The sequence below is a fragment of the Lactuca sativa genome, chromosome 5, assembly GCF_002870075.4.
Source record: "Lactuca sativa cultivar Salinas chromosome 5, Lsat_Salinas_v11, whole genome shotgun sequence".
NCBI lineage: Eukaryota > Viridiplantae > Streptophyta > Magnoliopsida > Asterales > Asteraceae > Lactuca > Lactuca sativa.
In genome coordinates, this window is record NC_056627.2 from 15,240,382 (window position 1) to 15,249,723 (window position 9,342).

A 9,342-nucleotide genomic window follows, 5' to 3' on the forward strand; every position below is an offset into this window, starting at 1 on the left:
CATACATAAAGTTAGGGACCAGAAGTGCAATTTTGACCAAACCATAGGGACGAAAAACGCAACAAAATCAAACCACAGGGACGATCCGAGTGCAAAAAAAATGTTCGGGACCAAACATGCAATTTTTACCAAATCATAGGGACAATTTCAGTAATTTACTTTATTTTTTTTATGCATTTTTATAATTTTTAGGGTTTTTTGTTTTTCATTCAACTTAAACATATATATATATATATATATATATATATATATATATATATATATATATATATATATATATATATATATATATATATATATATATATGAACTAAAGTTTTAAAAAAGTATAAGGTTTGATTTTAAAATTAATATAAGTGTAAGGGCATTTAATATAATCTGAAAAGTAGCTTCTTCGTGTATTTGAATAACGTGGTTTATGATAAAAATCCCTATTTTAATAAATGAATAGTTTTAATCTTTTTTTGCCAAGCGTCACTTTAATACAACTCTTCATTAATATTATATCATGTATGATATATATATATATATATATATATATATATATATATATATATATATATATATATATATATATATATATATATATATATTAGGCAACTCATTTCAAAATTCAAATTTACATTTTCAACTTATATGTTAAATTTGAAGTTATAATAACTTTAAAAATTTGATATATTTCTTAATTAATAATTTATTTAAAATGAATTATTTAAAATAATTGATTAATAATTATAATCTTTTATTATAAAAGTTTAACTAATTTTATAACCGTGGTTTTTACGGGTTATAAACTAGTTTAATATAATATATTAAAAATGGTCAAATTTAGTATCTGACCGTATATCATTCAATCAATTCATTCGAGTATTTGGAAATGAATTAGGGGCTTTTTTTTTGGGCTCTTAATGATCCCATAAAGAGACTGGCTCTGGATCATTCAGATTCAGAGCGTTTGGTTGAAATGTTTTTTGCCTCTTAATCGGTCAGATATGGAAGAAAATGGTCTGGATCGGTCAGATAAACGGAGGAGTTTGAATGAAAACTTTTCCATGTGATACTTACCCTACAAACGAAAAAAAGCGTCCACCACTGTTTTTCATCCCTCTCTTCTCCTATCGAGCAGTATTCCCTGAATCTCCCTTTCTCAGGCGTCGATTCTCAATTTTCCAACGGATCTCCGGTAGCGCTGCTCCGCCTACGTCTTCATTGCTTGTGTCCTCGCCGCCTCCCCCTTCGCTGGTAAGATTTCTACCCTGTTTCTTTATTGTCGATTTTTATGCATCTTGTTGATCGATTTTTCAAGCCCTTTCTCAGACGCCGATCCAGTTTTATATGTGTTATTGCTTGTTGTGTTTTGCTATTGGATTTGTATGAAATCAATTTTGTTATGCCCTAAAATCTGTTATCTTTTTGCTTGCATTGTGTTCTTCCTAAGTTGCTGTAATTAGATTCCAATGATTTTCAAAGAAAGGGAAAAAAACGAGATCAAGATTGATAAAAAAAGTGATTGTGTTATGAGATTCTTTATGCCTTCATTCTTGGAATCAGATTGGGAGCAATCATTAGGATACTTTATTGGTATGTTTATGTGGACAGTATTTGCAAAAAGATAGCTAATTGCCCCTGAAGATTATGCTATGAAACATGTGCTTCTTAATAAATCCTTGTCAAATGAGAAGCAATAAGTAAGAAAGAAGCATTCCATTAGTTTTTTTTAGATGTTATTCCATATTTCTTGTGAATTGTAAATGGATTTTGTTTGTGTTGATCTTGTTATCATGTTACTAAATTTCAGTTATAAATAACTTTTATGAATCTAGTGTTTGTCTTGTTTCTAAATTCTAATTATGTTATGCACAAGATGATGATGGTTTTTTGGTAGTGTATTGTTCTTTTTTTCATTTAAAAAATCTAATTGAGATGTTGGCCTCAAATCACACAAATAGTTTAGAGGGGTAAAATGGTCATTTTCATCATTAAGAGACGGACATTCAGATGTCTGATCAAACATAGTTTTATCATTCATATACAGATTTATACAGAACCTCTACGTCATCCAGGCCTCTACATCATTCAAGTATGAATGATCCCTATGCTACCAAACAACCCCTTAGTGTATATAGAATTACCCTTATTAGTAATATGCACACCAAATTTCACATCAACTTGAGTTAGACATAGAAAAATAATGTAGATACTAGGTACTAAGTGAAGATAAAACCTCCATAGTGTTTCATCATTCTTATTTGATGAACCCCTACTCAGACCTCCATCTCATTTTTACCATTGTCTAATGTTGGTAGAATTATCAAAATTTAAAACCACACAACAAGGGCAGATCTAGTATGTAGCTATCCTTTTTATTTTCCCGCCAAATGTAAAGTTCATGAAAATTTGTCGAAATCCATCAAAATTTTGTCACATATCAATCACAGAGTTTGATAAGTGTGCATTTAGTGTAAATTCGTCAGTTTAGTGACAAAAACTGTTGTCGGAAAGGAGTTTTTTATAGTAAGGTAACCATTAAAAAAAGCGTGCAACTCCTGCTTTTTCTTTCTGGGTTCGCCACTACCACCTAGACCCACTGCGTTTACCTCATCGCAGGTTAATGATATGTAGAGCTGACATCATGTTTCTCGGGGGGATTTCATGTATATGGAGAGAATGTGTGCGTGTGTGTAAGAGAGGAGGAGATAAAATATTATAGTGTGTGTGTGTGTGAAAGAGAGAGAGAGAGAGAGAGAGAGAGAGAGAGTGAGTGAGTGAGTGAGTGAGTGAGTGACATCCCTAATTTCATGCCCAGAAAAGACCGATTTGTTTATGCTTTGTTTTATAAAATCAGAGTAATCATTTGATTAAAAGAGTTATGGAATTTGTTCCCAGAAAACATGATAAATACTTTATCCAAGCATCTCCGAAGAGATGTATTTTATTCGTTTTAAAACATTTGGGATGTCCTGGTCAATACAGACACATAAGCATAAACCAAACTTACATTCATCTACACTAATGATATACATCTCTTTACTCTCTCAGTGTAATGTGTCTTTGTATCGATACCTATGATACAAAAATATTGAGTGGGTTAGGTTTGGAAAACCTGGTGAGTACATAGGGATTTCAATCCCACAATGTTATAACATATATATAATTTAGAGTTCACACAATATAAAACTTTCTCTCTATATATAACCAACTCTTACCCCACCCCGTCAATCCTCTCAACGAGACTAAAAACTAACCTCTTGACCTGATCCATACTCCCGGATCTAAAACCAACCTCTCGACCTGATCCATACTCCCAGATCTAATAAAAAATAACCATGTCCTATCCATACTCCCGGACTAAGGAAAACTGACTATTTCTTAATCCATAATTGCAAATTAATGACATATTATATCTCCTGTCCATACTCCCGGACTAAGGACAACTGACTATGTCTTAATCCATACTCCCGGATTAATGACAATGAACTAAGTCCAATCCATACTCTCGGACTAGGGACGAATAACTATATCTAATCAATGCTTCCGGATCAATGAAATATTTTAAAGTTCTATTCTCCATATATATCTCACTCGTACTCATAAAGAGATACTACCCCATAACCTTTATAACCAATCTTAGGTTTACTCTTTAACCTAAGTTATCATAAACAATCAAGTATGTTCTTTAGCACTTAATTTAGACATCATCAAATAACTCACACAAAACATATATTTAATACATTCAAACAATACTTGTATTAGAACCATGTTCATGAAAGGGACTATGCACTCACATGATAAGACGATGCCCGGGCAGCACTGTGGTTCTTAAAGCAGTATTCTTCGGTGAAACTGTGATCTCTTCACACACCGGGCTTCTCACGGGCGGAGTTTCGGCTCGAAAATCTTTTCTTCTCGGGATCTTTAGTGCTTTGGGACTCACTTCAGGTCTCGGGATGATACCAGGGCTTCGGGGTATAACTTGCACGCAAATCGAGGTAATACGGGTGAGAGGAAAGAAATTAAGCAACAAAACTCGACTGACCTTGATTTCTATTTATAGAAGGTTGAACATCTATGCTCATATCGTGAGCTCGATGTCATGGCGTTCGTCATCAGGCCACTTGCCCTGGAAGATGTCTATCACCTGCTCATGTCGTGAGCTCTGACATAGGGGTTGGAGTTCATGCGTCGTGCCCCGAACTTTAGAAATTCATATCTTTCGCGTACGAGCTCCATTTTCAACGTTCTTTATATCCATGCGTAGGTGAGATTATGCTCTACAACTCTCCTTTAGACTCCGTCGGCTAATTTTAACTTTAACTTTTATTATATTATTTTTAGTAGGCCAGGACAGGAAAACTCCGTTAGAAATTCATAACTCCTTTATCTGACATCCGTTTTCGTTTGTCTTTTTACCGTCGCATTACCATCGACGAGATCTTCGATTCTCATTTAGATTGTTTCGGCTAGAAATCACTCGATCTCATATTCGAACTTTGGGTTGCATACCGCTAAGTAGAAACTTTGAAAAATCATAACTTCCTCATACGAAGTCAGATTTAGATGTTCTTCTTATGCACGCTCTCGGTTTAACTTATTCTACGACTTCCGTTTAGATCACTAAGGCTAAATATCGCTCTATTGTAAATTCACTATTTACGTCATGTAGTGTCATATCGGTTCTGTCGTGAAACTTCGTCAGGTCATAACCTCTTCGTTATAACTCGGATTTCGGCATTCTTTGTATTTTCCAAATCCTTGTCACGACCACTACAACTTAGTTAAGATTATTCATTCTAAATAATATTCCATCAAAAAGTCACTTTTGATGCTTATCGTCTCTAAATTAACTAGCCTGGATCTACGGGCGTTATAGAGAGGGAGACTTTATATGAAAGCTATGGCTATATGGAATGACATACAACTAGCGGCGGAGCTTGAACTTTTGATTTGGGAGGCCGAAAGTATAATATGTACATAAAATTGGAGAACAGGGAGGCCACAACCCAAATTTTATATCTTTAGGTTTAATATGTATAAAATTTAATAGGTATGGATTACTTATAACCAAAATAACCAGGGGGCACATCCCCTTCTAACCCTAAAGAAGCTCCTACCCTGAAGAAAACATTACTTCCATGAACCTGTTTCACGTAATCCAAAAAACCAAGTCACTTGTTTCTTACTATGTATCAGAAATGGTGTTTATGCTAGTGAGGTAGAGGGTAGAAAGAGAGAGAGAGAGAGAGAGAGAGAGAGAGAGAGAGAGAGAATGTTTTTCTCTCGTATTTGTGAAGAATCATAGCCTCACTCACGAACCATTACAATTTATGAGGTTGGGGTGGTATTTGAAGCAAACTCACAAGTGACTAGGCTTGTCAAGCCACCTAACGCGTAAGCGGATACCCCCACTCCGAATAGCCTAATTTATGGGCCCCTTTACCGATGAATTGAGAAGAATTGTATAAGTTTTGATAAATTATTAGTGCGCTTCTTTTAGGGTACTTATAATTACAATCATAAAATAAAAGAAATTGAAATATATACATAAAGATAAAGTATGCTAGATCAAAATGGTTATGGCTCATGTTTGGCATGTTTCCTTGAAAACATGTATGCCCCTTAGTTATGTGTTTCTGTAGCATCCCAAAAAGATAACAATAAAATTTCATTTTTCAATTTAAGTAAAAATCGTTGTTTCAATCAAAACCCAAGTCTTAAAACCAATAACAAATACAAATGTCCCAAAATCAGAGCATCATAAAATCTCCAAAAACATATCATTGAATGATATGTACGATCACGCCTTCACCTTCCCCTGATCCACTGAAGTACCTGAAACATAATACTTAAATTATACTCCAAAGATTAGCGAGTTCCCCCCAAATACCCTATACAACAAAACATATACAAACATGCATGTTGGGTCCACAATCATCGTACTGGATTACCCTTGAGTCCACAACCATCGAGCTAGATTACCCCTGGACCACAATCATCAGACTTGATTATCTCGGCCCAATTAGTCATCATACTGGAATGCCTCGGTCTATTGGCTTACAAACATAGCAGTAAAGCCATGTCGGCATACCACACTTTGCCGACATATGCAACTGATAAATCATGTAACAACACAGATAATCATACAGATCTAAGATCACTATAGCATCATAACATCCCATATACTAGGATACATAACCTAGTGGGTCAGCATTAGTGCCTTCGACCCACGAGTACAGTGAGGAAAATTCACCTCATAGTATGAAATGTAGCTGAACTGATCACTGCTCCAACTGTTGACTCTACCGGTCACGTATACAATAAACAATGACCTAAACTCAAACTACTACTCAAATTACCCAAAATGCTCCTAAGTCAAACTTGGTCAAATTCCTAGTCAAGGTCAAAGTTAAAAAGTCAAATAATCAACACAGACTGAATACACCCGACGTACTCGGTTACTACACCTAGCATAGTGGATCCTTAGTCAAATAATCAACACAGACTGAATACACCCGACGTAACACCAAGTACACCCAACGTACTCAACCTAATCCTACTGTTCCTTTTTAAGTGCTTATTCCATTAAGACTTCACGTCCAAAGCTCATATCTAGTTCCAAATATCATTCTAAGTCATAAAGTTTCCAACTTTATGACTTTCCATGGCTAGAAGGAGTCTAAAAACCAAAACCCTAACTTAATACACAAACCAAAACAACATAAATCTTGCATGGAAGCAAGAAAGGGATCAAGATCACATTTTTATGGTCCTAGCACTTAAAAACGTCTGAAAGGATAGCTCTTATGGTTTATAGTAAGCCATACTCATGAATACCAAGATTATGGGACCAAAATACATAAAAAATGTAAGAACTAGCAAGATCCAAGGAAAACATTCATCAAGTTCCAAGCTTTATACCATTAAGCGATTCTTAAGGGTGAGATACTTCTGGATCTAAGTTGCCTTGATCTTCTAAGATGATTTACCACCTTCTTCCTCTTTCACAAGCACAAGAACACACTCTTTTCAAGCTCAAAATCACACACCAAAGAACTAGGGTTTGTAAGGGATGTTTTTAGGAGATGAAGACTGATGGAGGAAAGGGTTTTGAGGGATAAGGATGCTTAAATAGTGCTCTAACCCTAAAAAATTAGGGTTTTCTCACCTGCTAAGTACGACCAGCGTACTCACATGAGCACGTGACCTATTTTAATGATCTACGCCATGTGTATGCCCCAAGTATGCATGCCGTAAGGACCAATTTTGCAACATATTTGTATTTTGGGTCAAAAAAGAAAATACATGATGTCTGGGTGTTACAATTCTCCCCCACTTAAATCAGACTTCGTCCTCAAAGTCTAATTTTGTGAATAACTTAGGTTAGTGCTCTCGTATCTTTGCCTCGGGTTCCCAATTCCATTCAGAACCCTTCCCATGCTGCTGAACTTTGACCAATGGGACCACCTTGTTACGTAAGGCCTTTATCTTCCTATCTAGAATCGTCACTAGTCTCTCAACATAGTTCAGGGCTCATCAACCTAAATATTGTCCAATGGAACCACTGTTGAATCATCAGCTACACACTTCCGTAGCTAAGAAACATGAAATGTGTTGTGAATCTGCCTGAGCTTCTCAAGCAGATCCAACTGATGTGTGTGACGTATATTAGTTTTAATCCTAACAAACTCAAATAAAATCAAACACGCGTAGGTAGTGTACCTATCGATAGTAGTTTAGTTCAAGAAAGTAGGGTATCGAACATAGGGAACAGTAAACAATTAAAATAAATACTAGTATTTCCTAAATAAAACAAATAATTAAAATGGGGGGTTTTCTCTAGCTTTACAAGACTATAAAATTAAGTAACTTCCTAAATACTTTAGCAAAAAGGCAATTAACAACTAAAAGAGGAACAAAAGATAACTAGATTTAATCAAATTAAAGAGACTTCCGTTTAAATTCGATTCATTTATTCCTATGATTGATTTCGTGGCAAGTGCAATTGATTAATATGTCATTGGTTACCAATTTCTAATGTTATTAGGTTCATGTTCATTATTACTAATCCTTTAGCAAATAAGTTAATTCAAACAGTGATCAATTAATTAAACTAATAGGTTTCCTAGTGTTCAGTTCGAATCCAATATGACTTGTAATTAGTTAATAAAATTGGTTAGTTCAATTAACTCATATGAAGTTGGTCATCACATATGCTCACACATTAACTTACTTATTTTCTAGTTAACCCTAGGTTCATGTTCACTACAACTAGGCATACAATCGTGTTTTCACAAAACTATAAGATTCAAGTAATCAAGAAGATGTTCATGCAACTCAATTACTTAGTTATTAACAGAAAATAATTATCATTAACATGCAAGGATATTTAACAATCTTAACAAGATAAATAACCAAATCTATATAATCCAAGCCACTAAATCAAACCATATTCATAAGATCATCTAGTCTAAACAGAAGTATGGAGTTTTTAGGTCATAACTACAAAAAAACAGTAATAAACTCGAAATCTAATGTTATAAACATGATTAAAAAAAAAGATTAAGAGAAAAGTGATACTTTAATGCCTCTGATCTCTTCAATCCTTAGACTCTAGTTGAAATTCGAAAACGACAGCTTCTAAGAACCTCTCTGGCCTCCAAAAATTGCTCAAAGCCTCCAGCATAAGTTAGGGTTCAAATGAGAAACGATCTTTATATAGATTCCAAAAATTAATCCCAACTCTTCGAGTTTGATGGACAAATTCGCCGAGTTTTTCATTTAAAATGCATGTATGGAAAGGCATCCTTGTATCAGGACTCTTCCAGCTAACTCGTCGAGTTGATGACCTAACTCGTCGAGTTCCTCTTCATTTAAGCCTTCTTTCTTCAAAATCCAATCTCCAAGCTTCCAATTGCTAGTTTCACTTCCTTTTTCGCCCGAGCATGTCTTTATTACTGAAAATGAAATTTTAACATAAATAAGCATCTTTTGTCCATTATTTGAGATAAAATTAACATAAAGTATTAAGATTATGCATGATTTTTATGACTAAATAAGCACATATCACCAACCGATAGGCTACCCTGCCTACCCTGGCCAAACGGCCTGATAAATCGGGGACCCAAGTAACACATGTGTCCAGATTGGTTCAACTTAATTTTTGCAAGGACATAATACAAAGTTTTGAAGGAAACTCTATGCCATGATGTGGAAATGGTTAATTGGTCGCGTGATTTTTTTAGACCACCACGGCGTGGCCAAGGAAGGCCACGGCGTGGCAGCTGATCAGGACCAAGCTCATGGCTCTTTTAGGGTTTCCTACATATTTAACCCCCTATAACTCGAT